Here is a 7,126-nt window from a genome sequence, read left to right as displayed (position 1 = left end):
CTAGGGACACCAAAGTGGTAGGGTGGTAGGGCATGATGGGTGTTACCTACCACCCAACCCACAAAAGAAATGGCCAAGCAGACAATTTTAAGCAAATGTTTAACCTTTCTCCAACCCCCCCCCCACTAGGATCGCAAGCCAATTGGAAGCCAGTTCCAGAAAACCAACCAGTAAGGGGGAAACAGGCCTCCAAAATGGTGCTTGAATCGTAAAAACATGTTGACTCAAAATGGAGTTGTTTTGTTTAGAGCTCGAAACAGGCCCTTTATTTAAGGGGTGTTTTGTTTTGAGCATGAGATCCTCAAAACAGCCCATTTAGAGTAGAAATGATTAAATGTAGAAACAGTTTGCACATCCCTAGCATTTACTGGCAGAATCTGAAAATCAGTGCACAAAACTCTTAAATCATAAAGGATTTCTTGAAAAATATCATTTTCAGTCTTTCTTACCTTTGAGCTCCTGCAGAATAAGCATTATCTCAAAGCTATGCAATGAGAGTTGAGAAATGTATCTATTTGTTGAAAATATTCAAATTATTAAAAGCAGGCTTAAAAGTAATAAGGCTGAAACAAAACACAATGAATTTAATTTTTTGCATAGTGCATGTACATAAGCCTTTAGAGAAAGAGTTAATTAAAAGGAAACATTAACACAAAATAATGCAACATTAAAACTTTTCCCCACTAGTACTACAAATTCTTGACTCTTTCTCATGCCAGTTTTGTCCTGTGGCCCAAAGTTTTCCATTCAAGCTCCCAACAATAATCCAAGCATGAAAACATATGCCCAATTTTAATATCCTACTCCCGGGCTTTTAACAGCAGCAAGACTGACAAAACCTTATTTATTTATATATTTAAGTAATTATAACCCACTTTTAGCTTCAAGACAACAAAGTGGCTTACCACAACATAAAATATAAAAACAAGATCATATATGTAGATAAAACAAAAACTCAAAACAGTGGCAATTAAAATACAGTGAAACCAGAGCAAATGTAGGCCTGTACACATTTCCAAAGCCTGTCTAATGTGGACCTAATCCAATTCTGACAATGTCCCATTAGCATGTCAGATATCTAACTGGAGTTAGATTTCCACTTCAAAATCCAACTTGAATACAGGTCAATGGGGAATTGGGGCGGGGGGTGCATTAAAAATCACTCAGCTGAGCCAAGGGCTTTGAAACTGACTACACATCTGGAACAGGATGTTAATCTAAAACAAACTGGTCAATCCTCTGATTTTGGGTGATTTAAAAAAATGGCTAAAAATGGTGAAATCTGACCTGTTTGGGGTCAGAACTACAAAAGCTTCTGGAACTGAAGTGGAATTTTTTTCTTCCCTTTGCAGGAATAGGCAGGCTACCGAAGAGAAAGCAGAGCACTTCACACCTTTTAAACCCTTGATGACGAAAAGGGAGTGAGAAATTATTTCTTAGCACAGAAACAGAAATATTGAAAGCACTTTCTCTTTCTGCTGCCTGCTGCTTGTTCCTGCACAGGGAAGAAAAAAAAATATAAAATCACAGGAATACCCTATCCCCCTGGAATAAAAATCACAAGAGTCCTGCTAATCTGCAATATGTTACAGGACCAATTTCAAAGCCCTAGGCACATCCATTTAAAAACTGTGATGGGTTGGGCAGAAAACATGATGAGGTTGCACCTTTACCTGAAGGCAAAGGGCAGATTCCTGCGCATAGGGGTGGAATGATGGTCTTAGGGAGGACTTCAGATCCTGAACTTTTTGTAAAGTTCAGCCTTGAAACAAGCTGGTTTTAGCCCTTTTTTTGCTATTTTAAAATACAAAAATTCCTTTTAAAATCACAAGAATGTCCCACTTCCTGTGGGGTGGGGGTGGGTGCAGAGTCTTGCCAACCTGGACTGTATGTGTGCTAGATTTCATAACTCTATTCCCAGCCATTCCAAAGATATAAAAGGGGGACAAAAAGAGGCACGCTGTTACCTGTTTTGGTGAAGGCAAAGGGCAGGATCCTACTCATGGGAGTGGAATGATGGTCCAAGGAGGGGCTTTAGTTCCAGCTTGAAGCCAGATTTCACCATTTTTAGCCATTAATAAATAAATAAATAAATAACCAAAAATCAGAAGATTGAAAATCACTTCAGATTCTCTACAGGGGAGCTGCCACCCTGTCCCAAATGTGTTTCAAAGCCCAAGGCCCAGTCAATGATTTTAGTGGGTTTTTTAAAGGTCTCCACCATTTTGTACCTCCACCATCCTGATATGACTCCCAACATTAATTCCAACTTTCCGAAAACAATATGGACATGCTCAATCCTATATCAGAAGCTCAATGTCAGACTGAAATTGCTAGGGTGTTTTTTGTTTTTTTTTTACCAATATCATAAATGTTGGATTAATTCTGACATTTCTGATCCAACTCTGCACAGCCCTAGCCCAATGTCTTCTAGAATTAAAAGGTCTTAACCATCCTACCAAAAGAGGGAACCAGCTGGTTTTCCCCGAGGAAGGAATTCTACAGACAGGTATTAGCAGTTGAAACTCTTCCTGGCATGGAGTTAAAGTGCTTGGGAAATTTTTATCTGCTTCATGTCTACATGTGAGGCTGCTGTTAAGAACAAGGAACAGAAAATTCTTATGCTTTATATATCTTGAGACTAAGGCTACTTCCTATATAAGCTTCTATAGCAATACTTGGACTTATTCCAAGGGACTAGAATTTATCTAGAAGCAAAGAACTATGGTTATTGCAGGCACTAGTTTTGGATAAACACCTTATACTACAGAAATAGAAAGCACTCTGAGGGAGAACTGTGGATTTCTGATTTATTGCTTTTGGGAGCTCATGAAAAAAATTGTTTATTTTAAGAGGGAAGCTCATGACAAGTTCCAGGTAATTGGAAACAATACTTGGAATTGTAATGCATTGTGAAATATATTTTTGTAGACAACAGTGGTCAGACATATTCTGTGATTTAAGCCTTGTTTATTTGTTTTTTGTTCTTCTTTGTTTTATGTTTGTTTAGATGAGGACAGTTTTGAGGAATGTGATAAGTATATGCTATACAGTTGAAAGGGGAATGTTTTATTGTGCTGAAAAATGACAATTTTATCACTATTTATTTCTTTGCCAATGTATGGTTGTTCAAATTGTGCTAAATAATTGTACAGAATTATTAATAAATAACTGTACAAAATTATTAATTAATTAATAGAAGGCAAAGAGCAGCACCAGCATGAAAAGAAAGCTGGCCCTTAGAATCAAGCCACACAGTCCAATTAAAATATTTTTCTGAAAGGCTAAGGACCATCATGATCTTCATTGCTATAATCAGAAAAGCTGATGGGAATGTTCTCTTTCATGTTGCAGGAGAGCAAATCACCACTGTCTACTTGAACTTCCTGAGTGAGCTGGGGACAGCTGCTGTGGGAGCAAAGACAACCAGCCATTCAGGAAACCTAAGCCTGATGAACTACTAAGAGTTTAGGGCCCAGATATAGCATGCATAGCTTAATGGCTATGTGCAGGGTGACTTTATACAGCTGCCAATATTCCATTTTTGTGGTACGGGAGCCCATAAACAAGCCTCCATATGGTCTGAAGCCTCCAAGCTACTGTAGTAGTTATCAGTTCTGACAGCAGCTACAACCACCCACAGAGAACCTCCATCCAGCCCTCTCTCAGTGCTGCTACTTGTTCATTCATTCTCCAGCAGTGCCTCGCTGCTTTCAGGAAGGAGGAGGAATTAGGAAGTTACAGCAAAATGTAATACAAAGCCACATGTATCCCTTAGCATCCATCCCTTCAACCTACAGATCTACAGGAAGGTTGGCACATTTTCCCTTGTTATCATCGGCAACAGATACAATAATTCACCTTTGGGCTAACATCTTATTAATTAAGTGTAGTCAAAGGAAATAACTCCTTATGAAACATCAGAGATTTCAGTTTCATCACATCCCTTTTTGTTTTTGTTTTTTTGTTTTTGTTTTTAAAAGAAATATACCTGTATCTTTTTTTCCTGCAGTACAGATTAGATTTCCCAGTATATATTTGCATAGAGCTCTCCTCATTACTATTTGTATTTCTAACAGGTGCATATGCATTTGTTGTTCCATGGAAAATAAGCAGAAAGTATATGAAACAAAGAACTTAACAAGCACAAAAAAATATACTGAACTATTGAAGCAGACTTTACAAGACAGCTTTGCAATGCCCTTAAGCCAAAGATGTCAGAAAACTTTATTTTGTACTCTTGTCACTGGTTTTTCTTTATTGTGTAGTCAAGAACATGCATTATTAACAAAATATGTATGGAATCAAATTACCTGACTACACAGTAGTCTCCAGGCCAGATCTTTCCTAATATCTGTAACAAAACACTAAAACACTGATGGTCCCTTGGTTTTTATCTTCCTTTCAAATATTCATAACAACTTTTTAATGTGAACTAGGCTCACCCACTGCAAAAAAACAAACAAACCCAGAGAGAGAGAGAGAGAGAGAGAGAGATTAAAGTAAAAAATACTCCCTACCAAAGAAAGGGACACAAAAAGAAGAAGAAAATGTCAGCTAAACAGATGGGCTGGGGCCTAACATACCTTATGAACAAGATGCCTAAAGCATTTTCACACTGACTCATGGGCCGTGCTGTTTTTCCCTTCTAACCTTGCACTGTAACTTGCCACCACTGAAGAAGTGGCTTTTCAGAACTCAAGGGATTGTGGTGAGAAGAGGGTCCATGAGAAAACCTGATGTCCCAGGAGATGCTCACACATAGACCTTGGAGCCTGTCAATATTCATGAAAAAGTAAAAGCCTTGACATTCTTTCCATAATTAGGAGTGAATTTCAATATTAGGGATGAGTTAGATCTCCCTGTGCTGGATGGGGTTACACTCCCCCAGAAGGAGCAGGTGCGCAGCTTGGGAGTACTCCTGGATCCAGGCCTCACCCTGGTATCTCAGGTGGAGGCCATGGCCAGGAGTGCTTTCTATCAGCTTCGGCTGATTCGACAGCTGCGTCCATTCCTCAGAGAGGATGACCTCAAAACAGTGGTGCATCAGCTGGTGACCTCCCGGCTTGACTACTGCAATGCGCTCTATGTGGGGCTGCCTTTGTACATAGTCCGGAAACTTCTGTTAGTTCAGAATGCGGCAGCCAGATTGGTCTCTGGGGCAACTTGGAGAGACCATATTATGCCGGTTTTGAAACAGCTACACTGGCTGCCGATATGTTTCCGGGCAAAATACAAAGTGCTGGTTATTACCTTTAAAGCCCTGAACAGCTTAGGTCCAAGTTATCTAAGAGAGCGCCTTCTTTTACATGATCCCCACCGCACATTAAGGTCATCTGAGAAGGTCCATCTCCAGTTGCCACCAGTTCGTCTGGTGGCAACGCAGAGGCGGGCCTTCTCTGTAGCTGTTCCTGGGCTGTGGAATGCACTCCCGGAAGAAATTCGCAATTTGAGATCATTGCTGTCCTTCAAGCGAGCCCTTAAAACATACTTATTTGGCCCGGCCTTCCAGAGTTTAAATGATTAATTGTTTTAAACTGTTTTAAACTATTGCCCTGATTTTCAGGGCTTTTAGCTGTTTTATTGGTTTTATTGTGTTTTAAAAATTTTATTTTAATTGTTTTTATCATGTTGTGAACCGCCCTGAGCCATTTTGGAAGGGCGGTATATAAATCAAGTAAATAAATAAATAAATAAATAAATAAATAAATAAAATAATATTTGCCAGGAATAGCTGGGTTGAACAGGCTGGGCAATAGCTTTTTTTAATGGGACTGCCACAAAAATGGGGCCCTCTTTAAGAGTGCCTCCAAGCCACATCCCAGTAAGGGTGTGCATAAAACTGGCTGGTCCAGTTCGGTTCGAGTCCAGACCAGACCAGAACCTTACTGGTTCAGTCTAGCACCGTTTCAAAAGACACACACACCCCGATCCAGTTGGCTCTGGGCGGGGTCACATTATTATTAATTTCTAAAAAAGTAATAATTTTTTTAACTTCAGCCCCTTTAGGGGCTTCCTGTAGGCCACATCACCACCACAGCCCATCCAGAGCTGCTTTTCTGGCCCGTTCGGGCCTCCATAGATCAGTGCAGTGGCCATTTTGGAGGCCTCCGCACATGCACAAATGGCCTCTGCGAGGCTTGGCATGGCCACCGTGCTGATCTACGCCAAAAGTAAAACATTTTTATTCATTTTTAAAAAAAATTAAATCCTCGGATTTGTGTGGGGGGTTCGGTTCCAGTCTAGACAGAACTGGAGAGGGGGATCGACCCCAAACCCCTGAACCGTCAAACCAAACCACCAAACCCACGGACCCCCAGACCAGTTACGCACATCCCTGCATCACAGGTGAGCAATACAGAAGGATGCCATGCTCAATGGTACTGAAAGCTGCTAAGAGTTACATATGCATGATCCCCTCCTTTTCTATTTTATATCAGGAACTTAAAACTTTATTGTTTAGCAAAGCTTTGATTTATATGTTGTTAATTAACTCCTTTGTTACTCTTTTTCCTGTGTCAACTGGCTTATTAGCTGTTTTGATATTTGGGGGCTTAAAAAAATCTGTAAATAAATAAATGTTTCCTCTCTCCTTATTTAAGTTAGGCTGAGAGATGGTCACTGACTCAAAGAATCTACTAAGGCCTGTTTCACACAGTCATTCAAATCTAGTTTCGATGTGGGTTACTGACATTAGTGTGATTGTATAAACCCATAACAAGATGAGAATCCCAGGTTCATCTTGGGCAGGGAATAGCAAGGTTGGAATGGGCCCTGAGACAAATAGTAAAGATGGGCCCCTGCGTCCCCACACACCTTCTTCAAGGAGGCAGGGAGGGGGAAGTGAATAGCAAGCTGTCCCTTAGCTGGCAGACTCCCCTTCTCTCAGGGGCCCAGGGATGTTTGTTCCCTCTCCCTCTCCTGACCAGTGCTCCCTGTAAGAGGGATCCCCAGATGTTGTTGACTACAACTCCTATAATTCCCAGCCAATGGCCACTGCAGTTGAGGATGCTGGGAATTGTAGTTAACAACCTCTGGGAATCCCTCTTACAGGGAACACTGGCAGGGGCGTAACGATGGGGGGGCAGGGGGGGCACGTGCCCTGGGCGCCACTTGGCAGGGTGGC

Source organism: Hemicordylus capensis, chromosome 4 (genome assembly GCF_027244095.1).
Source record: "Hemicordylus capensis ecotype Gifberg chromosome 4, rHemCap1.1.pri, whole genome shotgun sequence".
Taxonomy (NCBI): domain Eukaryota; kingdom Metazoa; phylum Chordata; class Lepidosauria; order Squamata; family Cordylidae; genus Hemicordylus; species Hemicordylus capensis.
This window is presented reverse-complemented; position numbering follows the sequence as displayed.